The sequence below is a fragment of the Bufo gargarizans genome, chromosome 6 (assembly GCF_014858855.1).
Source record: "Bufo gargarizans isolate SCDJY-AF-19 chromosome 6, ASM1485885v1, whole genome shotgun sequence".
Classification (NCBI taxonomy): domain Eukaryota; kingdom Metazoa; phylum Chordata; class Amphibia; order Anura; family Bufonidae; genus Bufo; species Bufo gargarizans.
In genome coordinates, this window is record NC_058085.1 from 77,887,157 (window position 1) to 77,904,075 (window position 16,919).

The 16,919-nt window shown below is 44.2% G+C and overlaps 1 pseudogene; it reads right to left on the minus strand.

The window, feature by feature from the left end:
* Positions 1–11,069: 11,069 nt before the first annotated feature.
* LOC122942654 lies at positions 11,070–11,249 on the minus strand (annotated as a pseudogene).
* Between the last annotated feature and the right edge of the window lie 5,670 nt (positions 11,250–16,919).

Below are 16,919 nucleotides of genomic sequence, written 5' to 3' on the forward strand. Positions count from 1 at the left end.
GTTTGCTCTACCACATCACTAGCTGCTTCTGGTTGAAACTCCTCCCCTTCCACAAACAGGGGATCCGGAATAGCTTCCGGCACAGTGGTCTGGACCCCCTGAGACTCAATGTCCGAAGGGACTTCCAAGGAAGCCCCAAATCTTATGGGAGTTTCCCTCCGCCCACCAATTATATCAGCAAAAGACCTTTTAGGTAGGTTAACTTTGGAACAGTTCCTGGCCAGGTGCTCCACGGAACCACAGAAGTGGCATTTCCTGGCCTCCGTACAGTCTGTGGTTCTATGACCGCCTTTGAAGCAATTGCAGCACACAGATCCAGTAGAACAGTCCTCTTTAGTATGGATAGAAAGTGGGTTGGTCCGGGTAGAAAAGGAAACCCCGATAGGAACCAATTGAAAAGAACTGGGGTGGGTGGCACACCCCCATGTAACCGTCACCATCTGCAGACAACTCTACCCAGAAACTGTGTTGGCCAGTAAAAGTCCCCAAAACATTTAGCTTTTTCTCCCCATGTGATAGTCTGCATACCTTTTCAGGAAAGCGATGATTTCCTCATCAGAAACAAAGGAGTTGTACATCTGGACGGTGATAGGGGTTTGTCTCCGCCTTTCCCCTTTTTCTCTAGGGCTAGAGGTCACTAGCCTTACCCCTTGCAGATTCATGTGGTCCTTCAGCTCTTGGCTCCTTGCCATGCAGGTCATCAGAGCATCCTGGTTCGCAAAGGAGATGTCATAAAAACCTTGGCTCTTGAAGACTTGAACGCAGTAGATTTGCTCCAGCTCCATTTTCAAAGCCTCCTCGATGATTTTTCCTTGGACTTCAACAACACCCCAAACTTCCTTCTTATGCTCTGGAACAAACAGCTATGCTGTATTTGGTGCACTCGGGAACTCGCCATGCCCTCAGATTTCTTAAGAAGACAGAAACAAACGGGGGGGAGAGGTGGAAGGGGAGGGGTTTAGTCCTCTTCTTCATCGTTGACGACCAAGATGTCAGAATTTTTGATTGAAATACCTTTAATTACAATCAATCGTCATACATACATACTTTAGTACTGTGACGCAGCACAGGCCACAAGTCAGCACTTAATAAATTACTTAGTCATCTTTGCGAGCATGGCATTGTTATGTAACGCACAGGCTAACCTACACTATACATTGCAATGAATTCCAGGATATTGTAATCCCGCAGCAGACTGTGGATAAGTCTGTGGCAGTCCAGGACGAACATCTTCTCCCTCCTGAGTACGAGCCGGTTCCTAGCAAGCCATATAGTGTACTTAAAACAGTTCATAAGGCGCCAGCCCTCCTGGATGGCCTCGACAGTATGAATCCCAGGAAATAGTCCGTACAGCACCGAAGTTCATTGCAGGCTGTTCCTGGGCACAGAGTCTTTGAGTTCATGTTCCAGGGCATCCAACAGGCCGGACTGAAGAACAGATTTTATATCATATTTTTTAAATTGGTATGGTGTTTTCGAAAAACCAGACAATCGCTAACCCCCTGGAATCTGCAAACCAGGGGGCCAAGCGTCTTACAAAGACAAACATACATATACAATATATAATGCTTGCTACACCGAAGTGTAGCAGCCAGGGGGTGATCGTCTCTTGTTGCCCAGGAGCTAATCCACCCAGCAAGGGATCCGGCACCAGCTTACAACTTAGACCTTCACCCAAGCACTAGCAAGGCATCCAGTCCCAGTTCCCACTGAGACCTTCCCCCAAGCCACGGGTCCGGCATCCCAGGCACCTCCTAGCCAAGATCGTGTCTACCTGCTCCTAATAAGAACAGATTTTTTTTAGTTTTAATAGTATCAAATTTACATCAGCAAAAAAAAGTACATACAGCAGAAGAAAGAAAGCGGAATAAGCACAACATATTAACCATCTGCATGTAACAGTTCATTTTTTAACCTTCCAGATCCCCTCAGCATCAATCCCACCACCCTTCTTCTTATCCCACAAATATATGACATAAAGTCTCGACAAAATAATGTTAACACATACATTCACAGACACCTCATCCCTCTTAAAATCCAACAAATTCCTGGCATCCCACAGACCTTCCATCACACATACCATAATAAACCACAACAGTCTAGTGTTCATCCTACCCCGCGCACCTATACCATATATAGCTACCTTCCATCTCATGGATGCCACACCCGTCAAAGCTGTCACCAGACCACCCATTCGTTTCCATACACCTTGTGCATACTCACAATCCCAAAATAAATGTTTTACCGATTAATTTGCTCCACAACCGTCTCTCGGACAAAACTCCACCTTAACCAGATCTCTTCTTTTCTGTACTTCACGAACCGGTAAAACATTCTGGAACCCCCAACCATACAATATCTTTCTGTCTGGTGGTGGTACCCTTTATAGCCAATTTCCTCCATACAGTCATCGCATCAGTCGACTATACGCCTACTATATCGCATACAATCTCCTTGTCTCTCATCCCAGCCAACATCTGCCTTTTATCATTAAAATTCATTTATTTCTGTAGACAACAAGTCATACTTCCTAACAAACTTCTCAATGACTTTGTACCATTTTGGATATTTAAACGACACAGGCACTCTCGCATCCCTGACATACCAACACAACCCGTACAACATCCATCCAGCCATATACCTCGCCATGCATGCACTCTTACTCTGCTTTTCAATTAACAGCACGAACATCTTAATGTAATTAAGTCCATGGAAAATCTCAAAGTGTGGAAAATCTAGACCTCCATTTTCTGGCTTCTTGTATGCATGTAACCGTTTAAGTTTCTCCACCCGACTCCCCCAAAGGAAGGTAAAGACAAACTTCTCAACCCTCACGATGTTCCTATTACACCCCGGATAGACACCCGCTACAAAAAGAACAATCGGTAAGATCACTGCCTTAATAATCAAAACTTTCCCTGTCAAGGTTAAATCTCTCAGCCTCCAAAAGTTTAATTTTCGCTCTACCTTCTTCCCACATTCGTCCCTTTCAGATCATCATTCAGCCAGACTCCTAACATTTTTACCGCACCTTTCTCATTCTGCACATCTTCCAAACAAACCCTGTTATCCCAGAAACATTTAAAAACTGACTTACCCCAATTACTTCTCACTCACAATGACCACATCATCCATGTATTCTAACACTTTCACAGTTTTGCCCATACTATCTTGCACTAGTAGGCCTTTCATCACTTTATCTTTCCTCAAAAGACAAAAAAGCACTTCAATTACACAAATAAACAGAACAGGGGATAGTGGACACCCCTGTCGCACGCCACTTTGTACTCTCACCTTCCCCCTCAGCCATCCATTCACTAATATCTCACTCGACACATCATCATACAAGCTCCTGATACCATCCACAAATTTCTTGGGGAATCCCATTTTTACCAATACATCAAACATAAACTGATGAGCCACCCTATCGTAGGCCTTCTCAAAATAAGCGCCAACAACATACATTTTTGTTTCCTCACCAAACAATCACCAATCAGATCCTTAACAAAAACAAATTTTCACTCATCCTTCTCCCTGGCACTGCGCATTCTGTTTTCTAACAATTTACTATACACCTTATAGTCTACATTCAAAAGCGTAATAGGTCTCCAATTTTCCAATTTGTTTCTATCACCCTTCTTCTTAAAAATGAGCACCACCACCCCTTCTTTCATGGAAGCCCCTATCACCCCTTTGTCCCACATGAATCTACACACTTGCACAAAAATCACTCCCACTCAACTCCCACACTTTCACAAAGAACTCAACAGGCAATCCATCCTTCCCCGGTGTCTTATTTTTCTTACAACTCCCCACAACCTGTCTAATTTCTTCTACAGAGATAGCCTCACTCAAGCATTCCAGATCAGCAACATCTAATTTCTCATCCAGAACTTTCATTACATCCAATCTGATGGCTTTATCCACCCATTTTTTACTATACAAATTACCATAGAATTCTTCAGCAACTCCAATCATACTTTTGCCCTTAATACACTCACTCGTACCAATAAGTAGTTCCTGCATGTCTTCCTTTTTACTACATATCTTCTTAAAGAAGTACCTGAAGCACTTTTCATCCTTTTCAAGAACCTCAATTTTTGACTGGCAAAATAATTTCTTTCCCTCTTCTTTCAGTAACCAACACCCGTTCCCTTTTTGCCTCCTCCAGTAAAGCTGTTATATCCTCCCCTAACTCCTTTAACTTCCACAACCTTTCAAGTTTTCTATGCAACCTACTAAACTCGTTCTTTAACCTCCTTGCTCTTCTATAGCTCCATTTCTTAAAAAATAACTTAAATGTGGACTTCACCTACTCCCAACAACATAATATATTTCAAACTCACTCTTCCTCCCCTGCCACCTTTCATACTGACATCTAAGTGCTTTTATCACCCTCTCATTATCCAACAACATAGTATTAAGTTTCCACACACCCCTACCATACAAACGTTCTGCCTCACTCTCTACACAAGCCGACAAACACATATGGAATGCACACAAGGACAGAAGAAAAGATTGGCGGCACTGCTGCAATACGCCCAAAAACACCCCAATAGAAACAATGCAACATCGGCTCAACAGCTGCTGGCAGGATCATGTGGTGCTCAGCACGGAGCTCAAGCAGACTCTTTGTGAAGATAATGTAGTAAGTAGAAAAGATTGCGGCACTCACCACTGTCATGTGAAAAAACATCAATGCTTTATTTATTCATATAACATGAAGGTTGGCAGGCTGGGGAGCAGGTATGCCCTTCACTGCTGGTCGGCGGTGACGGACGTTTTGCGCTGTAACTTGCGCTTCCTTGGACCGCTGTAACGTCTCTGCGCACAGCCGTGCTACAAATAGGCGTCAGTCCGACCATCGCTATGGTGACGGCAAGACGCTCCACAGGTGAACAAAGATACAATTAAAACAAAATGAAAACAACAAACAAGGCCACACGTGCGCAACAATATATAAATAAGCATAAAAGCTCAAGATAGGGATACATGGGGGAACAGGACATAAAGAGAAGATAAATTTGTACATATACAAGCATACAGAATATGTTCAGAGAAACACGGCCATGTCGTTTTTGTAATTAAGGCCATGCGGACCCATGGCCTTAGTTCTAATGATCCAGCGCGCCTCCCACTGCAGCAAGAGGCGGTGGCGGTCACCACCCCAAGGGATGCGCCCCACAGCCTCAATGCCTGCAAAAGAGAGGCACAACGGATCACTGCCATGGACCGCACTGGAGATGTTCAACTAGGCGGGGAGGCACCCGCTCAAAAAGAGGTCTTATAGTTTTTCCAATATAGAACATACGACATGTACACATAATGACATAAACCATAAAAGACGTACGGCAAGTAATGAAATCTTTAACTTTGTATGTGACCTCACCAAGATGCAACATCTTGCTCTATGAATTGTATGAACAAAAGGAACAAATGCCACATTTGAAGTTCCCAAGTGGCTTCTTACTCTGTAGCCAATCGATTTGTTTAGGTCGTCTCCCCACGCTATGGACTAATTTGTCTCTGAGGGTATGACATTTTTAAAACGTAATCAATGTTTTTTTTGAAACCAGGTCCCCCAGACTAGAGTCACCCTTAAGGAGGTCCCAATTACTTAGTACTGCTCGTCTTACTATATCAGCAGCAGGACTAAACGTGAAAGCAAGCGCGAATCTGTCATTTAGGAGATTTTGGCGTGTATAATGACTAGCACGATGCAAGGCTTCAAGGACAGCCCTACGTGGGTAGCCCCTCTCTAAGAATCTCTCTTTCAGTTGATGGGCCTGACTAAAATAGCCATCATCAGTGCTGTTTATTCTGCGGAGACGGATGAACTGCCCAAAGAGGACCGCATCCTTGACAGCAGAGGGATGGAAGCTGATCTGGTGGAGCAGCGAGTTGGTGGCAGTGGGCTTACGAAAGCCTGTGGTGCAAAGGGCCCTATTCTCAGCGGTGACCCTTACATCCAGGAAATTTAAGGAATCACCACCGAAATTCAAAGTGAACCTCATGTTCATCCGATTCGTACTATTCAAATGTTGTACAAACTGCTGACAAACCTCCTCGCTGCCCGACCAGACCAAGAACACATCATCTACATAGCGTAAATAGAGATGAATGTATCTCAGAAAGGGGTTCCCAAAGGAAAAGACGTACATCTCCTTAAATATCGCCAGATACAGGTTAGCGAAAGTGCACAACACCGGTGTGCCCTTCGCTGTAAATAGTATCTGGCGGTACCACTGCCGGTCAAATTGAAACACATTATTGGTGAGAATAAAATCCAGCGATTCCTGGATAAATTTAGAAAATGTACTGCCCTTGTCAGAATGGCTGACAGCCATGTTGATGGCATGTAGTCCCAAGTCATGGGGAATCCTTGTACATCCCTGATCAAAAGTTTAAGACCACTTAAAAAATGGCAAAAAATTATATTTTACATTGTTGGATCTTAACAAGGTTCCAAGTAGAGCTTCAACATGCAACAAGAAGAAATGAGAGTGAGACAAAACATTTTTTGAGCATTCAATTAGTTGAAAATAACGATTAAACTGAAACAAGCTGTTTTTTAGCTGATCCAAATTTTAGGACCACATGCCTTTTAAAAGGCCAAATCTGTACAAAGATGCGGATTCATTGTCATTTTCTGTCAGGTAGTCACACGTTGTGATGGCAAAGGCAAAAAAAACTCTCCCTTTTTGAACGTGGTCAGGTTGTTGAACTACATAAGCAGGGTCTCTCACAGCGTGCCACCGCTGCTGAGGTGGGACGCAGTAAAACAGTCATTTGGAATTTCTTAAATGATCCTGAGGGTTATGGAACAAAAAAGTCAAGTGGAAGACCCAACAAAAATGTTATCAGCACTGAGCCGGAGGATCCAATTGGCTGTCCATCAAGACACTGGTCGATTCTGGACTCAAATTAAGGCCCTTACTGGTGCTGACTGTAGCCCCATAACCATCAGACGGCATCTGAGACTGAAGAGCTTCAAAAACAAAAAACGTCTTCAAAGACCTAGTCTCCTTGAACGCCACAGAACTGCTCGTTTGGACTTTAAAAGAGAGCACCAAACATGGGACATTCAAAGGCGGAAGAAAGTTTTATTCTCTGATAAGAAAAAAAATTAACCTTAATGGTCCTGATGGTTTCCAACGTTACTGGCATGACAAGCAGATCCCACCTGAGATGTTTTCTACGCACCACAGTGGAGGGGGTGCCATAATGGTCTGGGGTGCTTTTTCCTTCAGTGGAACAATGGAGCTTCAGGAAGTGCAGGGACGTCAAACGGCCGCTGGCTATGTCCAGATGTTGCAGAGAGCATTCCTCATGACTGAAGGCCCTCGTCTGTGTGTTAACGACTGGGTTTTTCAACAGGACAATGCTACAGTACACAATGCCCGCAGGACAAGGGACTTCTTCCAGGAGAATAACATCACTCTTTTGTCCCATCCTGCGTGTTCCCCTGATCTAAATCCAATTGAGAACCTGTGGGGATGGATGGCAAGTGAAGTTTACAAAAATGGACAACAGTTCCAGACAGTAGATGGCCTTCGTGCGGCCGTCTTCACCACTTGGAGAAATGTTCCCACTCACCTCATGGAAACACTTGCATCAAGCATGCCGAAAACGAATTTTTGAAATAATAAACAATAACGGCGGAGCTACTCATTTTTGGTAGTTGGATTTCTGTTTTGGGGGAGTTTAGTTTTTTTTTGGAGTTGTGGTCCTAAACTTTTGATAAGCTGAAAAACAGCCTGTTTCAGTTTATTCGTTGTTTTCATTAAATTGAATGCTCAAAAAATGTTTTGTCTCACTCCAATTTCTTCTTGTTGCATGTTGAAGCTCAACTTGGAACCTTGTTAAGATCTAGCCATTTCTAAATATGATTTTTTTGCCATTTTTCAAGTGGTCTTAAACTTTTGATCAGGACTGTATAAAGGCTTTCCACATCCAAGGACACAAGGCGGAATTCCTCCTGCCACTCAAAATTATTGAGGTCGCGGAGGAAGTCCCCGGTGTCCTTAAGATATGTGAGAGTGCCTCTAAGAAAAGATCTTAATAACCAGTCAATGTATCTGGAAAGTGGTTCGGTCACTGACCCGACACCAGCAACAATAGGTCGCCCAGGAGGTCGGGACAGTGACTTATGTATTTTGGGAACAAAGTACCATGTGGGATTCTTTGGAAACTTAGGGCTGAGTTTATCTAGGATGTTCCTAGGTAAAAATTGGATGTCAATGTACCTGTACTTGTCAAGAAGGGCATGCAACTTGACAAGTATAGAAGGAACGGGATTCTCACTGAGTTTCTCATAGACATTCCTGTCATCAAGCTGTCTAGATGCCTCTTCCAAATAATAATCCCTTGTCATCAGGACCGCATTCCCTCCCTTGTCGGCGGGCTTTATGACCACGTTGTCTAACCCACTAAGCCATTTAAGGGCCAGCCATTCCTCACAAGTGATGTTAGGAGGTGCCACCAGGTAAACCAGTGCACGTACATCCCTGAGCACTCTTTTGTGAAGAGGTCTATGGCAGAGCCGGCTGGCATGGGAAAGGAGAAAAGTGGACCTGATGCCACTCAAAAACCCGATGTGATCTACAAGGACCGTATCTGGTGTACTCTCTATCTCAGCAAGAAAATTTACGCACTCAATTTCTTCCTGATTAAAGGGATGTTTGAGATAAAAATCGGTACTTGTCATGTGTGCTGGGAACTCACCCGGCAGGGGTGGGGGACGTAATCAATTATCAGTAAACATTTTTTAAAGAAATAATTAAGTATTGCCTTATACAGATCTACTTCAAAATCCACCAAACCGAATTGTTCCACTAAACTGTATCCCAGCCCTCGACGGAGGAGTGAGAGACATCTCGGAGGCAATTCATACGAAGGTGAAATTGACCACGTCATAAGGAAAATCACACTGGGAAGACACTGAAGGAGGAGTCTCTACTGCTTCCATGAGACCTGTCTCCTCCTTCTCATGGATTTGCGAATCTGATTGCATTTTTTCTTTTGCGACTCCCTCGCCCCCTTCGGGTTCTTTTCCTAAAGGGGGGCCACAATTAGGAGGAACATTCGCCCCACTCTCTGATTGACTGGAGTCCGAATCCATTGTCCAAAAATCACTTCGGGTTCGGAGTGGGGTACGTCTGGGGGAACCCCTCTTTTTGTCCCTCATGTTTGTCTCTCCTTAATCTCCATTTGGGTCACGGTTAGTTTTTTACTCAGTCTTTTTTCAAAGTTAATATATTGTGTTTCAGTTAATCTCATCCTGAGTTCAGCTTGTGCTTTTTCCAAGTCCTGCTCAACCGCAGCATACTCTTTTTCGTCCCGTGACAGGACAAGGGTTAACACAAGTACATAGTTTTCCAGGTTTCTGCAAAATTATCATCATCCTCATATTGGTACATTTCTTTATATACCCTTAATCCGCGTAGGACGCGGTTGCATTCTTTGCATGAGGTTAAGGATTTAATTGTCCAAAACAATCGTACCTCCCTATCAGATAGTTGGAAGATTTAAGCCTCCAAAGACTTAGTGCTCATAGAATATACAGTCTTTTTCGTTGCAAACAGTGAAAAAGACATCCGCTCCCTCTCTGCCTCTGTGTAGACTGGAGGCCGCGTCTTCGGTTGCGTTTATTGTGGGGGGTGGCGGTTCAGCAATCGCGTGCTCAGCCGTGTTAGACATCATAATAAAATGCACACAAGGACAGAAGAAAAGATCGGCGGCACTGCTGCAATACGCCCAAAAACACCCCAATAGAAACGATGCAACCACGGCTCAACAGCTGCTGGCAGGATCATGTGGTGCTCAGCACGGAGCTGAAGCAGACTCTTTGTGAACATAATGTAGTAAGTAGAAAAGATTGCGCCACTGTCATGCGAAAAAACTTCAATGCTTTCTTCATTCCTATAACATTAAAGTTGGCAGGCTGGGGAGCAGGTATGCCCTTCACGGCTGGTCGGCGGTGACGGCCGTTTCGCGCTGTAACTTGCGCTTCCTCTGACCATTGCTATGGTGACGGCAAGACGCTCCACAGGTGAACAGAGATACAATTAAAACAAAACGAAAACAACAAGACCACACGCTGCTCCCCAATGCAGAACACTTCTCAAAGCGACAGCCTACAGGCCCCAGCCACAGTCCAGGAGTATTCTTGCTCGCACAAACCAGGAAGAACGTGCGTCCTCCGCTCAGCAATCACCATCATGCTCCTCTTTGTGTTCGCCATCTGCATAGCTCCACCCATCCGGTGCATGCCCACTTTTGGCCACGCCTTTTCTTCGCACGTACGTCCTGGTGCCAAAGCAAGCCAAGCAGAAAGACAGATAGGAGGAGGAGGGAATGGATAAGTAGTGATGAGTAAGTAGTGAGAGAGAGGAAAAAAAATAAAAGGAAAAAAAGGGGCATTGTTAATTGTGATGTGAGGGCCCCATTGTTGAGTGTCCGGTCAGGGACCCTTGTGATATCATCCAGTGACTTCACCTTATTTGACCCCTGGCCTGACCAGCCTCCTGTGACACGTGCAGTGTTCGGTCCATTGTCCAGACAAGGTAGGTCCAGCTGCTGCTGATACATAGAAACTGCTGGACTACTTTCTCGCCCCCAAGTAATCCGGGTCAGAAGAGCCACAAGAGGGAGACACAGGCATACTTTACTTACTAAAGCACTGGAAAAGCAAAATGGTTACATCCAGCCAACTTCCTCCAAAAGTTTAATTTCCAGTAACAACTGAGGATCCCATGTGCACAACAGGCCAATCAAACCCAAAGGTGTGTGGATGGCCAAACACTTTTATCAGTTGATAAGCCAATTAATCCATCAGTATTAATTGGATTTGGGGTGTGAGGAGACTGAGCGGGTGGGTGTAGGAACAAACCTACAGCTGCTGCATTAGGAGATGCAGACTAGATGCAGGTACGCAGCAAGCAGCACAGCACTGGGCAGAGAGAGGAAAAGCTGAAGTGCAGACTCCTGAGGCAGGACACACACAACTTTCCACTTGCTTGCTGGAAGTAGGAAGGATGCTTGCAATCAATTTAATTCTGTTTTTTTATACTGGGTGCACCGGTCCTGGAGGTACTGCAATAACAGGTCAATGCGTGGAGTGGACAGAGCAAGCTCTTTTTCCATCTCCCTGTTCGAAAAATCCATTTAATATATGGTCCCCAGATAGGGGACGTATCAGATATTAAACTGATAAGAACAGATTTTTAAGTTGACTACCTTAAAGGGATATATTTTATTAAAAGTCAATGTTTACATTAAATAAAAGCTCATAAAGACCAGACAATCAATTTACAACATATATATATAATTGATTTAAATAACATTAAATAATGGATCCCCACTCTCTTAAAAACCATTTGTGACACATACAAGGATCATTTTTCTTATCAATTAAATAATACATTTATCTTTAAAACATTCTCCTCATGAAATAAGATCATGATTAAAACAAAAAAATATTCCTGGCCATCCACAGAGCTGCTTTTACACAATTGGTGATCTTCCATGCCATAACCTTCTTAGTCCTTGATGGGCATTCCAGACCTCCGTAAAAAACACAGTCCGTAGTTATAACTGATAGTACGGATATTTTCTTCATTAGAGGGAGTATTTTTGTCCATATTTTTTGTGCAAAGTAACAGTACCAGAATAAGTGGAACACATTTTCCTCCTCTCTGCAACCTCCTCTTGGACATTCGGCGGTGCCCGTTAGTCCTCTTCGGTGCTGGAATGCCCGGCATGGAAGACACTCATGTGCGCAGCTCCAGGCCAGGTCTTTCTGTGGGTTAAAAAGATAGTTAACCCCTTCCCGACAGCAATCTGTATATATATATATATATATATATATATATACGTGATAGCTTAACATGCCCCGTGCAGCTACCACGTATATAAACGTTCTGGCAGCTCTTTAATCCAAGCGCTGAAAAGTGCTTGGATTAAAGCTTCTGCCCCCGCTCTGATGCTGTCACGGACAGCATACAGTGCAGTAATGCCGGCAAGGGACCAATCAGAGTGGCCCCTTGCCGACAATCGATCTGATTGGTTAGTCCGTGCAGACTAACCAATCGGATCGCGGCAGTGAAAAAAATGCCGGTTTTATGCTCTGATCTGCGCTCTGCAGATCAGAGCATGAAATCAGGTAGGGTCCTCGTAATACCCCCCACCCCGATCTGTGGCTGTGCCCCCCCCCCCCTTAGCTCATCTCCTAGCTGCCCTGATGTGGTCCGCCCCCTCCCTGCCCCATGCATTCAGTCTCACCTGCCCCAGCCTCCCTCAATATTGGCGGCCGTACCCCCCGATCCCCCCCCTTTCCAGCGCTGCCCCGATCCCCCTGCTGTGTGTGATGGCGGCGGCTCCATTACTGAGCCGCCGCCATCAGCAGAGAGTGTCAGCTCTATGCTGACACTCTCCTGTAACCCCATAGATGCTGCGGTTGCGGCATCCATGGGGTTAATAGAGGGAGGGAGCTCCCTCTCTCAAACATCGGGGCTGCAGCGCGATGGTTGCCATGGCAAAGGCACCCAGTGCTGCCACCTACAGGACATCTGGAAGTATTATACTTTGGAATGCAAGAGCATTGCAAAGTATAGTACAACTATCAGCCCCACTGGGTCTTCAAGATCCAAGAGGGAACTGATTAAAAAAAATGTGAAAATAATAAAAGTTAAAATAAATAAATAAATAAAAATTTTAATTTAAAAAAAGAAATTGTCCTTTTCCTATAAAAAAAATGAAAAAATAAAATACACATATTAGGTGTCACCGTATCCGTAACGACCGTCTCTATAAATATATCACATGATAGACCCCGTCCGATAAACACCATAAAAAAAAAAAAAAAACTGTGCCACAAAAGCTATTTTTGTCACCTTACATCACAAAAAGTGCAACAGCAAGCGATCAAAAAGGCTTATGACTCTCAAAATAGTACCAATCAAACCGTCACCTCGCCCTGCAAAAAATGATACCCTATTTAGGACAATCGCCCAAAAAATATAAATGCTATGGCTCTCAGACTATAGACACTAAAACATAATTTTTGTGGTTTCAGAAATGCTATTATTGTGTAAAACTTAAATAAATAAGAAAAAGTATACATATTAGGTATTGCCACGTCCGTAACAATCTTCTCTATAAAACTATCACATGACCTAACTCCTCAGATGAACGCTGTAAAAATAAACAAATGAAAACGGTCCCAAAAATGGTACCAATAAAAACCTCAACACTTTCTGCAAAAAACGAGCCCCTGCACAAGACGATCGGCAGAAAAATAAAAAACATATGACGCTCAGAAAACCAATCCAGCACAATCTGCCTTCCAAAAACTGTATGACATTCCTTTCCTTCTGCGCCCTGCCGTGTGCCCGTACAGCAGTTTACGACCACATGTGGAGTGTTTATGTAAACCGCGGAATCATAGTAATAAATATTGAGTTTTGTTTGGCTGCTAACCCTCAATGTGTTAAAGAAAAATGGAAAATCTACCAAAAAAAGTGAAATTTAGAAATGTCATCTCCATTTTCCTTTAATTCTTGTGGAACGCCTAAAGGGTTAACAAAGTTTGTAAAATCAGTTTTGAGTAACTTGAGGGGTGTAGTTTCTACAATGGGGTCATTTATGGGGGTTTCCACTATGTAGGCCCCACAAAGTGACTTCAGACCTGAACTGGTCCTTAAAAAGTGGGTTTTGGAAATTTTCTTAAAAATTTTAAGAATTGCTTCTAAACTTCTAAGCCTTCTAATGTCCTAAGGAAAAAAAATGGCATTTCCAAAATGATGCCAACATAAAGTAGACATATGGGGAATGTTAAGTAATACATATTTTATTAGGTATGACTTTCTGTTTTAGAAGCAGAGAAATTGAAATTTGCAAAAATTGAGAATTTTTCTAAATTTTTGGTAAATTTGGGATTTTTCATAAATAAAGGTGAAATATATTGACTCAAATATATGACTATCATGAAGTACAATGTATCACGAGAAAACAATCTCAGAATGGCGCGGATAAGTAAAAGTGTTCCAAAGCTATTACCACATAAAGTGAAGCATGTCAGATTTGTAAATTTTGACCTGGACACTGGGGCATCAATGACCCTTGGTCATGAAAGGGTTAATATTCACATCCTTCCAAATGTGACAGTTTGTGTCATTTTCCTGTCTTTTTTACTATTTCAACCCTTTTTCCACTTAAATTAAAAGATGTCACTATTTTTTTCTAAAATCTTATAATAACTGGGCAGGTTAAAAGCATATAGGGAATTTAAAACCGTTTCAAACCAATTATCTTTCCTCATATATAACGAATAGAGTTGAGCGAACACCTGGATGTTCGGGTTCGAGAAGTTCCCGACCCGAACTTCGTCCCGAACCCGAACTTCGTCCCGAACCCGAACCCCATTGAAGTCAATGGGGTCCCGAACTTTTCGGCACTAAAAAGACTGTAAAACAGCCCAGGCACCCAGGCAGAGGAGAGAGGTCCCGTAACAGAGAATCTGGCTTCATGTCAGCAGAGAATCAGGCTTCACGTCACCCACCACTGTAACAGTCCATTGTCATATATTTAGGCCCAGGCACCCAGGCAGAGGAGAGAGGTCCCATAACAGAGAATCCGGCTTCATGTCAGCAGAGAATTAGTCTGCATGTCATAGCAGAGAATCAGGCTTCACGTCACCCAACATTGAAACAGTCCATTGTCATATATTTAGGCCCCGGCACCCAGACAGAGGAGAGGTTCATTCAACTTTGGGTTGCCTCGCAATATAATGGTAAAATGAAAATAGGATTGAATGAGGAAGTGCCCTGGAGTACAATAATATATGGTTAAGGGGAGGTAGTTAATGTCTAATCTGCACAAGGGATGGACAGGTCCTGTGGGATCGGCAGGTGCCAACGTTCCTCCAGAGGCGGAGGAAGAGGCCGAGGCGGCAGCAGCAGAAGAGGTAGCAGAGGGAGCCTGAGTGACTTCCTTGTTTTTAAGGTGTTTACTCCACTGCAGTTCATGCTTTGCACGCAGGTGCCTGGTCATGCAGGTTGTGCTAAGGTTCAGAACGTTAATGCCTCGCTTCAGGCTCTGATGGCACAGCTGATGGCTCTTGTCGTCAGCACATTGTTTGAAGAAGTGCCATGCCAGGGAACTCCTTGAAGCTGCCTTTGGGGTGCTCGGTCCCAGATGGCGGCGGTCAGTAGCAGGCGGAGTCTCTTGGCGGCGGGTGTTCTGCTTTTGCCCACTGCTCCCTCTTTTGCTACGCTGTTGGCTCGGTCTCACCACTGCCTCTTCCTCTGAACGGTGAAAGTTAGTGGCACGACCTTCATTCCATGTGGGGTCTAGGACCTCATCGTCCCCTGCATCGTCTTCCACCCAGTCTTGATCCCTGACCTCCTGTTCAGTCTGCACACTGCAGAAAGACGCAGCAGTTGGCACCTGTGTTTCGTCATCATCAGAGACGTGTTTCGTGTTTCGTCATCATCAGAGACGTGATGAGGTGGTATTCCCATGTCCTCATCATCAGGAAACATAAGTGGTTGTGCGTCAGTGCATTCTATGTCTTCCATTGCTGGGGAAGGGCTAGGTGGATGCCCTTGGGAAACCCTGCCAGCGGAGTCTTTAAACAGCATAAGAGACTGCTGCATAACTTGAGGCTCAGACAGTTTCCCTGGTATGCATGGGGGTGATATGACAGACTGATGGGCTTGGTTTTCAGGCGCCATCTGTGCGCTTTCTGCAGAAGACTGGGTGGGAGATAATGTGAAAGTGCAGGATCCACTGTCGGCCACCCAATTGACTAATGCCTGTACCTGCTCAGGCCTTACCATCCTTAGAACGGCATTGGGCCCCACCAAATATCGCTGTAAATTATGGCGGCTACTGGGACCTGAGGTAGTTGGTACACTAGGATGTGTGGCTGTGGCAGAACGGCCACGTCCTCTCCCAGCACCAGAGGGTCCACTAACACCACCACGACCATGTCCGCGTCCTTTACTAGATGTTTTCCTCATTGTTATCGTTCACCACAACAACAAAAATATTATTTGGCCCAATGTATTGAATTCAAATTCAGGCCTTTTTTACAGACACCTAACACTATCTGGCTATCTATTTAGGTACCGTATTACACTAATACAGGCACAGCAGTAACCACAGATTTAGCTGACTATAAATTTGAGGCCTATTATTTAGGCACTGGGTGACAGGTATAGGTTTACAGACAGAATTAGACTGGGATATGGCCAAAAAATAGAGGGTTAAATGCACTTGGTGACAGGCTCAGCTTGCCCCTGATGTAGTATATGGCCAAAAAATAACCACACTATTGATGGTTAAATGCACTTGGTGTGACAGCTTGACCCTGATGTAGGATTTAGCCAAAAAACAACTACACTATTGAGGGTTAAATGCACTTGGTGGCAGCTTGTGCTGGCGCACCACAAGACACAAAATGGCCGTCGATCAGCCCAGAAAAAAGTGAATGAAAAACGCTCTGGGCAGCCTAAAAACAGTGAGCAGTTGAATAGCAGCAGTTCAATAATCCACAGCTGCAGATCGATCACTGAATGAAGTCCTTTGGAGGAGTTAATCACTGCCTAATCTCGCCCTAACGTCGCAGCTGCAACCTCTCCCTACACTGATCAGAGCAGAGTCACGTGCGGCGCTACGTGACTCCAGCTTAAATAGAGGCTGGGTCACATGCTGCACTGGCCAATAACAGCCATGCCAATAGTAGGCATGGCTGTGACAGCCTCTTGGGGCAAGTAGTATGACGCTTGTTGATTGGCTGCTTTGCAGCCTTTCAAAAAGCGCCAAGAAAGCGACGAACACCGAACCCGGACTTTTATGAAAATGTTCTATACAGTTCGGGTTTGCTCATCTCTAATAACGAATAAAATAGGACCAAT